Below are 16,436 nucleotides of genomic sequence, written 5' to 3' on the forward strand. Positions count from 1 at the left end.
GTGGGTGCCTCGGGCCGCTTTGCCGGACCTTGTCAAAGCTGATTTGGCAACCCACCCACAAGTCACACCGCACCCACTACCGCATTTTCCTGAGGATGCTCAAGGACAGATGCTACGGGAAAAAGAATGCCTCCGACGTACCACACGAGCTCTTATACCTCCGTGTGGGTCAGACCTCCCTGGTGGTTTAACCCGCCGAGAGGAGGTTACGTTGCGGAGGCTTCGTGTTGGGGTTGCACTTACGCCATCCGTGACCACCATTTGGGCGCAAAAGTACCGCGGCCCGTATGGTACATCGTGCCCATTTTGCGACGCTCCAATCAGCGACGTAACTGTCACACACCTATTGTGGACATGCACGGGTCTACAATTAAGCCGTCGTCGTCACCTACGTGCAACAGGCCTCAGGCCTGGCCGACCACCCGACCTTGACCGCTGGATTAGTGGACCTCACCACCGCTCGTTACTGGACTTCATACACGAAGCAAATTTATATGTGTATTTCTGAATAAATATTATGCCTAAGGGCAGACTTCCGAAAAAAAAAATAAGAACAAATAACTTCTCAGATTGGTGCCATGCTTGATAAAATTCGCATAACTTAAACTTAGGAAATGTTTTGCTTTTCTTGTTGCAAGTACGCAACATACAAGAAAGAGTATTTCTGCTCCCGCTTCTGGTATTCTGTATGATTCGCAAGTGTCGGTCATTTCCAGGAGCGAGTGGTACAATACATCTTGCACTGTAAGCCCTGACACTTGCTTGCCTCAATAACTGTGACGAGATATGAGTTGTAAAGCTTACAGAAGTGATCTCTTGAACAAGCATAAGTAGGAGCAATAAATATGCTCAAAAAATAAAAACCTTCCTTGTCCCTATTTTGTGCTTTAAATATTACAGCGGAAAGAATGATTACAAGATAAAGATCATTCCGAAATACAAGAAAACCAAACAGATACAGACGCCATAGTATGCCACCCCAATACCATCCCCGTTATTTGAAAGAATGCATTTATATTGTGCAAATATTATATCTTCTTCCAATAAACGTTTAGCGCTACGCTTATTAATGTGAATTTCGGCGTTGGCTCCAGGTACTGCGCATGTAAAATGAATCTCATATGGGCCCGGCACTGGTTTCTATCACTTTCCTTTCACTCTTACGGCGAATTCGAGATCCGCCGTTGAAGGTTAATTAAAATGGAAAGACCGCTTAGACCAGTAATTTGAGTTCTTTTGAGTGTCTTATACTCAGCGCCATCATAAGGAAAATCGAAGAGCAAAAAAAAAATCACGAATTAATCATAGCCTAAAAAGAAATTATTTGGGAGACTGTCTCTTTGGAAATAGAAGCGGACGAGTAATCTCTCCTGAACATCCACACGTACTATCCCTGCCTATCGTTACGTTGAGAATTAAGAACACTTGAGCAGTCGGCGGGAAAAGGCACTCCCCACGTGCCGTGCACCACTCCAGGGAATTTCAGACTCATTAACTGTTGTTTACCCGTGAACGTGAACCCTGATGAATCATTGGTAATTATAAAAGTCCGTTTTTTATTCAGAAAATATTTGTCGGGGGCATTGTAAATTGATAAGATGGTGGATATATGGTCTAGTTTCTTTAGCTTATGCATACAGGCAAAATCATACATTGCGAAAGGGCACGTTTGAAGGTATTAGACAAGAGACAACCATCTGGCACGAAACACGACTAATGTGTGATGTTATTAATGAGCTTCGGTGTCAATCTCCCTGGATTTTTTTGGTCTAGATCATCATCACGCTTTTATCTGGTGGAACCGCAGGCCTTCGATATGTTCTTGTATAACGCAATGCAGGCCACAGTCACAGCCAGTTGTTATCGTAGGTATGTTATCAAAGAAAGCGAGTGGTCAACGAGACGCACCATTTATGAACAAAAAAAGTTATTGAGGCTTCCAGTAAGCCGCACAAGGCTTGACACAGCGAAACTAGACGATTTTGTAGGCTACTCTGGTGACTTCTAGATTGTTTAGTCCTTACTTAGGTGATGAGGGTTCTTTATAGGTTGCTTCTCAGTCGTTGCTCGGCTTTAGCTAGGTTATCCTAGACTGTTCCTACGTTGATTCTCAGCGCAGAGAGGTTCGTGTTAAACCACGGACAGTCACAGACACGACACGGATGTCCAAACTCCAGAGACAGAAACTCATCCTGAAACCAAGCGTTCGCAGTTATCATAGATCTATTGGCTTGTTCTCGTTGGCGAAGGCCTTCCATCGCTTCGGGGTCTTCTCGCAGCCGCCGTTGCCTCTCCCATTCCCTTGTGTTGTGCTAACTGTTGCCTTTTTCCTTTTTAGTCGACCAGTGGTGAGTAGTAGGATTTACCTAATTTCTGCGGCACATACCCGTTTGTTGGGCTAGCTGTTATCTTCATTTATTGTGGACCAGTCGTGAGTAGTGGGATTTACCCGATTCTTGTGGCACATACCTGATAGGCCACGCAGGGCAGGCCACACAGTATACGAGTCGGTCGCACAAATTACGGGTGCCTTAAAGAGCTTCGATGTTATGAAAATGGAAACCTTCATGCATGCAGTCGGTGATATACACGGTTATCATATAATCAAATAATCATTGCAGATTGAACTGCCTTGATATCCCTTCTCTTTATATATACCTGCAAAAACAATCATCCCTTCCTTCTGATGCTGCCATGACAACAGCCAAAATATATGCACGTGTTCGCAGCTCTCAAGATTGAAAGAGCTTTGCATGCCGACGTTCAACTGGTCACCCATTTGCGAATCTATTTTCCTCACCGTGTTCTGCTGTCGTTCTAAACAAGCGAGCAAAGCGGACGCAGAAATGCAGGGGAGACACGGCGTCAACACGGCGCCCTGCTTTGAAGTACTTGAGTGCGTTATATATAGATTAAATAGACGCTTTCGTTGAGCCGGAGGCGTGTGCAATGAAAAGAAATTGGAAAGCCCACGTGTGTTTCTTGTGCTTGCAGGCGTAAGTGAATGTTTGTTTTCACTAATGTGTGTGCTTTAAAGGGTTGTGCTTGGATGTTTTTACCCACGTGTGTTCGTTTTAAGGGTATTCGCCTTGTTTCGAGAGATTTTCAGGGTCCGTGTTTATAGCTCATATTTACGGCAATAACACTGAAGAAAAGAGAAGTAACTATAATACAGATCGACCTCCAGGGCTGGGCAAAGATACTTTGAAATTGTATCGCGATACGATGCAAGATACTTAGGCGAGAAGTATTTGAGATACAGATACAAGATACTTCCGGAATAATTGTATCCGATGCGATACTTCCCAATTGTATCTTAAGATGCTTCGACACAATTGCAAATTTGCTGCTATACATAGATATAATGAAGCAGGAAACGCTTATAACAAAAATCTTTACTCGGCATTTTCTTAACGACGACCAACTTTGTTTAATTTTGAGAAAATATCTCTTTGTGCCCCCAGATATATGTCTCACTTGCTGAAGATACATTAGTTTCATTCCGAAACAACTCAGCTTAACATGAGAGCTCATTATACGCTGCGCTGTCAATGGTTCTTGTTTGACACCTTTGTAATTAATGGGTGCCGCTTCTCTATTTGCCGACCAGCTAGCGGGTTGCCATCTGAGTACAAGATTGTCAATAAGAAGCCTCCGCACGATAGCGCGCATACCGCTGTGCAGTTCTACCCTGTCCGTCAGCGTATTACCGTTTTCGCAATACCGTATCACCCGAAATTCAGCAACAACTCTGGTAGCGATATTTTCTTGGGACACGTAATGTTTGCATTGAGGCCTTAAAGCTGCAATGATTTTTATGTTCTACTTATCTGCTAGCGTAAAGCGTCCGTTAGCAAGATATTCACTAACGTGCGATCTTTTGAAATTTCTTCTCTGAGAGAACTAGTGCCGTCGAGAATTGTCCAGGCGTATTGTAGTGGCGCAAAGCGTTGCAGGATACTACTGGTATTCACACTATTTGCACCCGCGAAAATCTTTGCGATGACCTAAAAAAATTAATATATCTTAGTCAAATAGCAAGGCGATTCCGTATCAATCACAGTGGATACGTTTACAGCTTGTTTCACGTAACTACAGAACCAAATATCTAAAAAAATTGGCAGATCCCACGCCTTGTGGGAATCGGTTTCATGCGAAGCAATGAGCAAGCAGTTGTCTGTGCTGCATGTTTTGGCTTTCTTCCAAGTGTTACAAGGTGCACCGACGTGTTTTTGTAATCGTATACAGTTGTGTGCACATCGTGGCTTTACTATGCACTGAGGTAAAGTCAGAACTCATTCTCTAGCGTCAGTATTGTCGAAAATAAGTGTGCTCTACAATGCGATTATGTGACTATCACATGTAACTTTTGTTATGGTATTCCTCCGATGTCGAGCAACAATTGAATATAGCTTCCGAAATCATAGGAATACAAGTGTAATGTTTATTAAGCGGAGCCAACACTGGAACCACAATTGTCCTTAATCCGGCATGACGCCTGTATTATAGGAGAACACATGTAATCTTTATCGCTCAGTTCTAAAATTAGATAGCCAGCACTGCAAGCACATTTGATGTTGCACCGACATTGCGCCTGCATAGGGTCTTTTTCCAAAGCAGTTTAAAGGCCTGGCGTGGCTCTATGTTGCATATTTGACTGCCACGCAGAATGATTGGGTTCAATTCCTGATGGGATCCAGATTTTTATTTGCATTCGTCGGGTCATCGCTGCCGATGTCCGTTTTTCTTTAGACTCTCGCATTTAAATCTCCAATGTCTGTTCTCGCCGTTCCTGGGAAGATATAAACTATCGATCACCTGTGGCTCATACTCGCTTATACTGTGGCCTGTGATATTGAGAGTAAAGTAAACTTTATTTGGGCATAACACATACAGGGCTTGCCCGCGAAGTAAGGCAAAAGGAGCACTTAAACCCCCTGACTAGGCCTTATCTCGCTGGGGCAGCAGAGCCAGCGGATTCGAAAGTTACAATTTCACTAGAATATAATCAATCTACAAGAACATAATCACTGGTACAGTAAGAACACGATCACTAATTACAGTAATAACATAATGACAGTAATGACATAGTAAGAGTAAGAACATGATCACTAATGCAGTGACTAGTAATGGTTACTAAAAGTAACACTTAGTACCATTTCTAATGCAGTAACCAAACATATTAACATTTATACAACACATCCAATTCCGAAGCAAGAAACATGTTCATTATTAGATGCCTGAATTCATGAAATGTTTTCAATTTCTGGCTTCTTCAAGAACATTGGGATTTCATAATACATAAAGACATAAGAAAGGGAAACTAGACAACCACCCGTTTGTAGCACGCAGCCACAAGGACGAGTGGTTGTCTAGTTTCCCTTTCTTAACCCTTCCGCCACCTTGCGGGATTTCGCAGAACTGATTTGCAACATAAAGACATAGTTTCATACTCAGTGGTTTGCATACCATAGTTTGTCCTGGCCTTCATCATTACTGTTGATGTACGAGTAAGCGCCGCACGTGTCTGGGGGAAATGGTTTCACGTCGTACGCCACAGGATTTTCGCGTTATACACGTCATGACCAAACAGTCATACTCGTCCAACCCTCTTAACCTCCCATGCCAATTTCGGCCTACACCAAGCTGAGGAGGCGGTCACGAGAGCACCCAGACGTAGCCGGCTGGATTGATTGATTGATTGATTGATTGATTGATTGATTGATTGATTGATTGATTGATTGATTGATTGATTGATTGATTGATTGATTGATTGATTGATTGATTGATTGATGGATGGATGGATGGATGGGATTGGATGGACGGATGGACGGACGGACGGATGGATGGATGGATGGATGGATCCAATGAAGCATGGTTAACCTCATGTGGCGCTAATTATAATATGTTTTGTATTGCACTTCATATGTTGACAAACTGAGGTCAATTATGCCGCATTTGTAATATTAATTTAGGACCAAGTGGATGCCATTACGTCGTAGAGTGCATTCGAAAACGACCAGTCGAATTTTTGGTGGCAATGGACATGCTGCGTGGTGATTCTTTTTTCAATTTTAAAAGAAAGCGCATGAAATGTCAAATGAATCCACATGACTGCGTCGCTCGTGCGCTACCGTACTGCAGCACTCTCAACGGTGCTTCGAGCAAAACAACAGGCGCGCGAAATGTCAGCGTATCGAGGGCGACGGCGTTTCCTTGCCGTGTGCGGTCGTCAGAAATGTTGACGAACTGCGAAGCCGATGCATAAAGCCGCGGCCTGTCATTTCGCAATGGTCCAGGCGCCGGTTCTTTCGCTCGAAGCGGGTTTGAGAGCGCTGCACTACGGCAGCGTACGAGGGCAGTCACGTGGTCATGTTTCGCCGGCTTTCTTTAAATGGGATGCAAACGGAGGACAGCAAAAATAGCATTCATGCTGACAATCGAAATATGATCAAGATAACCCCTTGAATAATTGAACATATATTATGTTACGTAAGTGCTTGTTCTACGGCACCTAGCATCAGCACTGGTGGAGCGACAGTTTTTCGAATCTCATTTGCATATAAGTCAATGTCATCGTATGTAAGTCTCACTTACATCCACTAGACCTCTTAAATCGCTGTCGTGTGAAAGCCGCGAGACGCAGAAAAACCCCATTAATGCATTCTTCAGACTTCGTAACGAAGCACCGCGCAAGGGAAACTTCTATAACGACACTATAGGAGCATTACAATTTTCGCGAAAGGTGCCGTACGCGTTGGAGTACGTAAAACAGTACAGTGTTTGTGAGGAAGTGTCATGGCACCGACACTGGTAAAACAAGTCACAGTTTCACCGCAAAGGCGAAGCAATGAATGCGATAGCAACAAATTGTAGTGTTACGCGAACTGAGGCTGGCAGCTAACTGTTTTGTATCTGATCTCGCGTAACTACAAAACGCTGGTGTAAGAGAATACGGCCGCTCCAGGGAGCGATGCCGCGCAGCACGTAGAAGGGTAAATTTCCGCCCGCTGTGATGGCTTTCCAGATAGCGCGCGCGCCAGCGATCGCGACCGCGCCCTTAGATTCAAAGTTCAAAGTTGCTCCTCGCGCGACACTGCCCCCCTACCCCCCCCCCCCCCCCCCCGTCGCGTCTTCGCGTCTTTTTTAATGCTCGCGATCTGCCTCGTTTCGCACGTGCAGTTCACTCTTAATGCACCACATTGTTTGTTACTATCGCAACGGCGTCATCATTACGTTGGAAAGAACGGGCAACATTGTATGCAAGCATCCCGAACGTAGGATCTTTCAGTTCATTTCATTGGGGCGCCATCAAACAGGGCGAGTGAAACGTGGTCAGGTGACCCCTCGATAATCGAGTTGAGGGTAGGCTTCCATTTTATTGTATTTTGAGTGTTCTGGGCTCAATAACTTCGGACTGCGTGCCCCTTTCGCTGCCGTTCTTGCTGCACTAATCTCTTCAGCGTTCAGTTTACGCAACCCGAAAGTGGAAAATAATGAGGTCAGGAAAAGTGTTAGAGGGTCCCTTTATTGCGTGATTCAAATAATCATTCATTTGATATCGGTGCTTAGACATGTGCTAGAATTATTCCTAGACGTCAGTCTACGCAACCCGCGAGTAAAAAAATGGGCGGTTGAATAGTGTCGGAGGGCCCCTTTAGCTACAACCTTGCTCAACTACGACTATAGTACAATTCAACCACAAAACACTTTATGAATGCTACAAATTTACGGCTCTTAAAGTGAGAGGTTTTGCCTTAAAATACTGGAATACTTAATTTTCGTTATCTAATCTGGGTCTGAATTAGGAATTTGTTATAAGCGCGGGAGGTAGTAGTAGGAAGCCGGAATAAATGATCGCGCCGAGGATGTAATATCGGTTGAAAGATTTTGCCATTTGAACCTTGATTCAGGCCAACTTCTAAGCTTTTTTACCACATTAAGCGTGTATGTCCCAGGCTCTCTCTCTTCGGCCATTTGACGCGCAACTCCGACTCATTACCCTATTTTCCATGCAGTAATTATCATGCAGCTTGATAGGCTATGCCAGAGATACTGCTTCAAGAGAAATTCAAAATCAATAAATGACTCTTAAGTGACTGAAGAGAGTGCGTTTGCGAAGTTGTTTGCTGCTTATCTCTTGTTGGTAATTCCACGTTCTGTCATTATCGCTTGCACTGCCTAGCAGAATAACAATATGATCAGAAGAAACTCTTTCCGTCCACGCTTCCCGAATACTTTTTTTTCTGCACTGCGCACCTCCCCAAACCAGGTAATTACGGACTATCCCGAACGCGGTCAGAAAGGAGCCACTAATTACAACTTTCACGCGAACTCCGGAACGTACATTTCTCCTGGGGGCAGGACAAAAATCAGCAGCAATATCAGGCTTGCAGTGAAACAAAACGTGGCATGCAGCCAAATGATGAGCAGAACGTTGCTGTGTCCTTGTTAGCTTTCCCTTCGAGTGATGTGATCGTCGCACACTCGCGAAAATAAGCGACGGCAGAATTTTTATCATGGGCAAGCCGATTTCCCTTCCGGCTGGATCCCCAGAGGCGGCTTGCAAGCCTGACAAGTTCATTAATTAGAGCGATTTCAGGCCGTCTCGGTCCGGCCTTTGTTACACAACGGGTACTAGTGACGAAAATTATTTATCCAGAAAATCGTGCATGCGAACTGGCGTCGAAGTTGCAGCTCGCAATATTTCTCTGAACAAATGTCTATTAGGAATCGCTCTCAAGAGTCTCACGGCAATGTAAAGGTTGTATGTCCGTCATTTCTCAGTTGTTGTCGTTTTTTTTTTCTTGCTTTGTTTGTTTCAAGATGGCTATAGTATGAAGAAATCACTGGTACGAAGCTACAGAGAGAAATTTCCTTCCCTGAGCGAAGTTATAGAACTCCGAGAGCGGCGTTTATTATCTTTAAAAGGCGCGAAAAAAACCACAACGGACAGGTAGGAAGGAGACAGGACGACGCGCTTCTAGCAACTGAAGCTTTAATCAAAAAGCGAAAGAAGATATACACACACATTACAAAAACAAGAAAAAGAACCAGACCACCGCAGAATGAATATGCATATAAAAGATAAAACACCGGGCACGTTTTTTGTCACCAGCTTAAGTTATATCAAGGTAATCTACCTCTCGGCTTGACAGCGCTACGGACGGACAGCTTATGCAAGAAACACCCGATTTAGAAATATAGGCGGCTTCCACAATTTCACGAGTCCTTTGAACTCGGTTCGAAAACAAAATAGCTGCTTCTTTAAACAAAGGAAGACACCCACAAGCATGACAATGCGCAGATAAGTGTGAAAGCTTGTCGGTCTTCAACGACCTTTCATGTTCACGCAAGCGTATGTTTACACACCGTCCAGTTTGTCCTATGTATGTCCGTTTGCAAGTTGTAGGTATGTTATATACTACGCCAACGCGGCAGGGCACATAGGTATTCACATGTTTTACACGGCAACGACCGTATTCAGAGCATCTCCTATCAACCATCCTCTCCACAGCAGGGCAAACACGCGAGAGCTTGTTAGGCGCACTGAAAACAACGTCAACATCATAACGCTTCGCAACCTTTTTTAACCGGTGCGCGGTCTTGTGCATATAAGGCACAACTGCGACCTTCGCCTTTTCCGCCTTGTTACTGTGAGGCACTGAAGTGCACCCCGATTTAACCCATCTGACAAGCTTCTCGCAGGTAGAGCCCAACAGGTTATCAGGGAACCCTGCTGCTTTTAGCCTGCTGATCTGTAGAGCAAAGCTAGCACTAACAGAATGAGGACATGATTTTGAGAGGGCAGACTTAATACACGAAAGCGCTATGCCATTTTTTACAATTCTCGAGTGGGCTGATCCATACTGGAGGAGTGGTTTAGTAGACCTAGGGAAAAAACCCCAACATACATGAGAGGAGAGGAATTGCAGCTTCAGGTCAAGAAACTGCAATTCATTATCCTTGGGAAGCTCAAAAGTGAACTTCAGTCCCGAACCACATTCCTTAAAAACTTTCAGGATGTCGATGCACACTCTTTGGTGATCATGCCTATCAAGTAAAATTAGATAATCGTCGACGTACCGAAAGGCACGCTTGTGGAGCCCAAGAAGACTTTTTTCCAACAACCGGTCCACTCTGCTAAGAAAAATTTCACAAAGAGTGGGAGCTACTCTGGAGCCAATACAAACTCCCGACTTTTGTACAAAGAGCTCATTGTGCCATCCTACAAAGGTTGCTTTGAGGTAAAAAGACAACAGCTCCAAGAACCCTCCCAATGAAACACCGCAACTTGTTCGAAACGTCAATTCATCGTTTCCCTGTGTGATGCATAGTTTGACACTTTCCATCAGCTTATCATGCGGAAGCGAGTAAAAAACATCCTCAATATCAATGCTAAAGCCATAACACATGCCGGGGTTATCGTTTTTTAAGTGCTCAACAACTGCTTCAGAATTAGGCACACGAAACGGGTCCTGAATGGCCAACGAGGAAAGATGGCGCTGTAGATAACCAGAGACGGCGTGTTGCCAGGTGCCCCTTTCAGACACAATAGCTCGAAAAGGCTTATCCGCTTTGTGGGTTTTAACCGAGAAGAAAATTTCAAGGTGTAGGCCTTTTGAGCTCTTCACAGCCGACGAAAGGCGGCTAAGATTAAGTTCGTCTAAAAGCTCACGCGCGCACATGTGAATACCTATGTGCCCTGCCGCGTTGGCGTAGTATATAACATACCTACAACTTGCAAACGGACATACATAGGACAAACTGGACGGTGTGTAAACATACGCTTGCGTGAACATGAAAGGTCGTTGAAGACCGACAAGCTTTCACACTTATCTGCGCATTGTCATGCTTGTGGGTGTCTTCCTTTGTTTAAAGAAGCAGCTATTTTGTTTTCGAACCGAGTTCAAAGGACTCGTGAAATTGTGGAAGCCGCCTATATTTCTAAATCGGGTGTTTCTTGCATAAGCTGTCCGTCCGTAGCGCTGTCAAGCCGAGAGGTAGATTACCTTGATATAACTTAAGCTGGTGACAAAAAACGTGCCCGGTGTTTTATCTTTTATATGCATATTCATTCTGCGGTGGTCTGGTTCTTTTTCTTGTTTTTGTAATGTGTGTGTATATCTTCTTTCGCTTTTTGATTAAAGCTTCAGTTGCTAGAAGCGCGTCGTCCTGTCTCCTTCCTACCTGTCCGTTGTGGTTTTTTTCGCGCCTTTTAAAGATGAACTTCAACCAACTCGCCCAACTGTCCCTGCTAATTCGGCGTTTATTAGGCGCTCGTGTTTTTACATCGTCTTTGCGAGTAACGTTGCCAGGGCAGACATATACGCGTAAAATAATAAACGGTCAACGGTGAACTGCACAACTAATGAAACCGATACACAATTAAGCCAAGGAAAACGTAAGAGACATTGTCTGTGGTTTCTTAACTGTAGTGTAATGATTCGTACTAAAATTGAAAGGAATTAAAGTGAACGAAAGACCACCATTTTAGTCGGTCGGTACCGAACCCACAACCTTCGAATTACACGTCCGATGCTCTACCATTTGAGCAACGATGGAGGGCGCTCCCTCGTCAACTTTTTTGTATTGTATTTATGTGTGCTTAATACCTGGTAGTGTTAGCCAGCGCCACTCGTAGTCCAGGCGTTGGCCATGGTGAGATGATAACGGATAAAGATAAGTGACATTGAAGGGGGCCGAATTACACGAACGCACGTACAGTCGCTCCTAATACGAGTTGCAACATGCGCCTCGTGATCAAAGCGGCACCAACATTGCACGGTGGCGCGAACATAGAAAACAATCAGTGACGTAAACACTGTTTCGACTTCTGGTACCTCCGAAACCAATTTCCTGCTTGCCGGTGTTACAGCATAGAACAGGGGCCTCTTCAACCATCGCCATCATGCTGCAACTCATATATAGCCCCACTGTACGTGATCAGGACAAATACTCAGGGTGCTTGTGAGGACACACCACGTGCGGCAGTCGGGATTCTTATTTTCGTCTTCTTATTTAGAGCACCTCAACGACACTGAATGCATGACCAAAATGTGAAGGGTAGGTTAAAGCGTGAGATGCCAGTGAATTGTCATGGTGGACTTAATATTACAAACAGTGCTTTCAAAATACAAATAATAGGACCCAAAATTGTGGCCGATTTGGTCACTCATCCTCGCAATTCAGTCTCTTAATAAAAAGTCCGACTGTGAGGGTAAGAACAAGCCTACGCTTTCTGAGCAAGGCCTAACTGTCTCAGAGCTCCTCGACCTGCTGGAATGCAACACGAAATTTCATTAGAGGGCATATCAGTGAGATTTGCCCTCTACTGAAATTTCGTGTTGCATTCCAGCAGGTCGAGGAACTCTGAGACAGTTAGGCCTTGCTGAAGGGGAACGAGAAGGCGCACTCGATCGCCAGAGGGCTCACTTTCCGGTCGATCGCCGCTGACTCGCCACCTCCACTCGAGCAGCCCCTCTCCACAGGAGACGAACTGATAACGTTCCATGAAATCCCCTCACATTATAAATCCCACCGTAAGATCTATCCAGAGGCAGCTAAACACCTGAACAAAAACGAGGAAATTAGGTGGCGCAAATTTCAAACCGGTGTGTTTGCAAACCCTCAGCTGTACAGTAAATGGCACCTGGAAGTGTTTGATTCCCGATGTGCGCACTGTAATAGCACTGCAGGTCTAGTGCACATGGTCTGGCCCTGCCCTTGCTACAACGATTCAAGCAGAAACATAGAATCTTGGAAGGCCTTATTACGCAACCAAGACGCCGAAGAACAACTTAAAGTCATCGGTCTCGCCCTGACCACCGCCGAGTCCCAAAGGATTCCGGCCGACGGCCAGGGGGATGAACGGGGGCAGAGGCCAAAGCCTCCTCCCCCGTCACTCTCGACGGGTGTAAATAAACGTTATCTCTCTCTCTCTCACCAGAGGGCATTTAATTCTGTGTCAGTTTTAGCGTTATCCCAGTCGCTCTAAGGTGACTACGTGCGCGTGTTGGCAAGGCACGAGTAAAGCTTTCAGCGTAGGAGGTGAAGGCAAAGAAGACGCAAGAAACATACGAGCACTGTCTTATAGTCCTGGAGTTGTGCGTAAAGGGATTCATTCGTCGCTCCCCCTCTTTCTCCGGCAAATGATTATTTAACTCGCACCACGGTATCTCCGTGCAGAGCAACGAAGCCCAGCCTGACATGCTTGGAACATTCGTAAGCACACCAAGGAGTCTTAGCACTCTATCACTGATCCAACGATATCTCGCAACAGAGGACTATATTGTCATAACGACTAACACATGAGAATCCTTAACGTCCGACTCGTGCACATTTACGGGTTGGGATAAAGAATATTCTTACTTCCTCCCCTCCCCCACAAAAAAACAATTAAAAAGATAACTGAATTTTCATGTCGTTTTTGTTTTATTCGCAGGATCAGCAGTAAGACCTTCTTATCCTAATTGAATAGGCATCGGCCAACAAAATATACTTATACTTGTCAGATTTGATTTTCGACAAACGCCTTGCCTTTACGAGAAGGCACGAATGATGAAAAGCATACTCAAAATGAACGCTCAAAGAATTATCAGTTACGAGTATTACATGCCTTCGCACTTATCAAATGTATAGCTGCTATTACTTGCGCTTGTGCCCTCACGCATTCTGTTTTTACAGCGAAAGCTGTTATGAGATCATTTCACCGGCCGTTTTTGGTGCCGTAGTTGTCCGCCGCCGCCGCCGCCGCCGGTGTCCGTAACCAGTATCGCTCGAAATAAGAAAAAAACTAAATAAGAAAAAAATTCCAGGATGGAACGAGGTTCGAACCTGGGCCCTCTGCGTGGGAGCCCAGTATTCAACCTCTAAGCCATGCCGGTGCTTGAAACTGCTTTGCAAAAAGGTCCTATACAGGCTTCATGTCGGGAAGGAACCACATTAGCATATGCAATATAGCGTGGTAAAAGAGTAGAATAAGCACCAAGCGTCGCACAACGCGAATTCTGTAACCAGGCGTCACACAATGCCAATTGCGCAACGAGTAGGTTGTTGAATGCTTCCAACCCATTACAAAGAGCTCTTCCATAATTCTTCATCGTCATCACGCACAGCATCAACAAAGTGCGCATAATGCCTTACATGCGTTTAGCAGGTACCACGGCTGTGTGTAGAATGACGAAAAATGGCACAGTGCCTACTGCCCTACTTCTCAAAAATTACAATGATTTATAGCGTAGTGGGTTCCTCGCAAGTCCACTTCTGTTGGTTGCCAAGGAAGCCCATAAGGCTCCCATGATCCATTTCCTCAGGGTCTCAATAAAGTCAATTCTCTCTCTCTCTCGCTCTACGTTTCTCTGGTTAAAGTGTGTTATAAAGCGTGGTGGGACAGTTAAATAACGACCGGGCGTCACACAATATGCATTACGTAACTAGTGGGTCGTTTAAAGCTTCCAACCCATTACAAAGGGCGCAACCATAATTATTCATCGTCATCAACCGCCGCATCAACAAACTGCACATAATCGCTTACATATGGTACCTCGCTTCTCCGCAGAACAACGAAAGTGTCGTGCTGGGTGCTTCCCAACTTCCCAAAAATTACGCTTTGTTGCGTAGTGGGTACGTTGCTAATGTACCTGTATTAGTAGCCACAGGAGAGTTTATAACAGGCTCTAGAAATGCCGCTCTTCCAGCTTTCGCTGTGACTGTGCTGCGCTTTCCGCGCAGGCCTGGCGTTTTTTCTTTATTTTTATTGCACGCACGCTGCATTGGGAAAGTTTCGCAAAATATACAAAATATACCAGAGGTGAAAAGCTGGCGTTCGTCATACGTCAAGAACTTTCTTTACTTACTTTAAAATGCTTCTTTGTACTTGACGTCGGGATCATAAAGTTCTTAGAAAGTTGCTGGCAAGCTAGTCAACGCGCAATTTATTTTTCTTTAATCCGTCGCGCTTGATAATTTAATCCTTGAACTTATAAGGAGCGATGCATATTATTCTTTCTTAGTCCGGTCTTCACGCCCACTCCCAAGGGCGTAATAAACGGAGGCGCATAAGTCAGCTGTCAGCCGTCAGCTGTCTGAGGAAAAAGGAGGAACCTTGTTACCTCCGGCTTTGATTGTTTCTTTTTCCTTCTTTGATGGGCTAAAAGTACACGACAAAAAAAGACAGAGACTGCGTGTTCCCCCAAAACCTTAAATAAGTACAGAACGGTGCGATTTCTGTATTTTGTGACCCCGAATTGTCCTCCAGTGTACTATTTTGTAATAATATGTGATGACATAGGCTTTATTAAATCAGCGATAATCGCCTAGAGGTACATCTGCTTGAATCCTTCTATCCTAATGCGATTTTTTTCTTCATTTCCAATGACACTTTTTCTCCTGCGGGTATATTTCTTGGGATTTATTACCCTCCTTCTTCCTCAACATGTGATGGAAGCACCGCCCTCGTTATCGCTGCTGGTGCCTTTAGGTGTACATTGGTATAGCACACGTAAAATCTATTGCGTGATTTGACGGAGGAGTGATCACCTTCCGTCGTCGATTAATTTTGGCGTATACAGGTACAGCTGAATCCAGCGTGGCATAAATGTATAGCTGTATTGAACGCTGTCCCACCTTCCACTGATTTTTTGAATTGTTTTTCTTGCAAACCGTTCACCACAGGAAAAGCTTTACTTGCACCACTCTACTTGTCTGCCACTTCCTTTTCTTTCTTAATTGTTTTTTGTGTGGTCAACGTCACCGACAGCCCGGAACGCCCGACAGTGTTGACAAATCCGGCGGCTTCTCTTTCGGTGCGCAACCAGGGTAGGTTAAAATGCTTCTTGGCCTGGCGACGATAGAGAACGCCCGTTAGGAGTAGTGTCTTTCTTTTCCTCGACGACAAATTTATTTTTACTTTGATATATTCGGGCGAACACGTAAAGAGTAATTGATGGCTCAGGCCGAGCGTATAGTGCCCACAATCGTCTAGGTTGAATGCAGGCTGCAGCAACTCGCAGCACAGAATCAATTTGTAAGCGCACTGAATAAATACGAAGCTCCTTCTTCAGTGCCGTGCGCGCTGTGTACTGCTTGTATGTGAGCTCTATCCGTGTAGCATGTTAATATGAAAGTAGGAGGGACTCGTGCAACTACATTTGTCTCCGGAGTTTATGCAAGCAGAGACCCCTTTAGGAAAAAAACACCCCGAGGGACATAAATGTACAACTGGGGGCCGCCGTTCCCTGACAGGAAAGGGCGCGGGAATTCAGTCGCAGTTTCTCTGCAGCCGTAATGGTCTAAGCCATTTCATGCAGTGTCAAACTCGCTTGACTACAACGTAGAAACAATGTACTGAGGATCGCAGTCAAGGGAAACGGGGGCCCCATGTTTCATCCACAAAAATAAAGAAACATTGTTCCCATTAAAGCTGTTCGCACGGG

This window comes from Rhipicephalus sanguineus, chromosome 5 (assembly GCF_013339695.2).
Source record: "Rhipicephalus sanguineus isolate Rsan-2018 chromosome 5, BIME_Rsan_1.4, whole genome shotgun sequence".
NCBI lineage: Eukaryota > Metazoa > Arthropoda > Arachnida > Ixodida > Ixodidae > Rhipicephalus > Rhipicephalus sanguineus.